The following is an 879-nucleotide window of genomic DNA, read 5'->3' as shown; positions in this document are numbered from 1 at the left end:
CCCCCCCCCCCAATCTCACTGTACTTTCTTTACCAATTACTGTTAATCATGCATTTATTCTTAAAGCCGCTTTGAGGGCATTTTCAACACTGCATGCAATACTTCTTCTCATTTTAGAAAGCAGAGGACTTTAGTGGCAACTCTTATGAACCATTCGCACGTATATCTATGAAAAATAATGCACTGGAATTTGAATGTATTTCACATGTTGATTACTGTAGGCAGCACAATGACTGCTTTTGTGCAAGATTGCATTACATTTGTCATTTAAATGACGCTTTAATCCAAAGCGACTTACAGTTTCTATATGTGTCAGAGGCCACATGCCTCTGGAGCAGCTATGGGTGCCTATGGGTGCAAGTGCCTTGCTCAGGGACACGTTGGTTGCATTGCAGGGGGAATTGAACCCAGATCTCCCACACCAAAGGCGTGTGTCATATCCACCGCGCCATCCCCACCCAAAGCGCTGCACAGGGAGAAGGTCAGGGAGGATGGGTGGGTTTCATGAAACACGGGGCTTTCAAGCAGGGGAGCGGAGTTCGGGTTCCGATGAAAGTTAAGGGGAAAACACAATACTTTCACCCAGGAAACAGGTGTTGGTGTCCCGGGTGTGGTACTTAAAGGGGACCAGTGTTTTAACCCAAACCACAAACTTTTTTTTAATCTTAACTAGACATTTCAGGGCCTAAACTTAACTGTCACCTTTTTGTCGGCTAAACTTAACTGCAACAGCCACTTGACCCTTGTGTTGTCTTACCGTCAAAATTGAAAATCAACACTTTTGTTGAGGCTTTTTTTATCAAAGTTGTTAACTTTTTCGTTTTCGTCCCATGTTTGGCACTTTTTTTTGACCTTTTCAACACTACGTAACACTAACTT

This window comes from Etheostoma spectabile, chromosome 18 (genome assembly GCF_008692095.1).
Source record: "Etheostoma spectabile isolate EspeVRDwgs_2016 chromosome 18, UIUC_Espe_1.0, whole genome shotgun sequence".
Taxonomy (NCBI): domain Eukaryota; kingdom Metazoa; phylum Chordata; class Actinopteri; order Perciformes; family Percidae; genus Etheostoma; species Etheostoma spectabile.
This window is presented reverse-complemented; position numbering follows the sequence as displayed.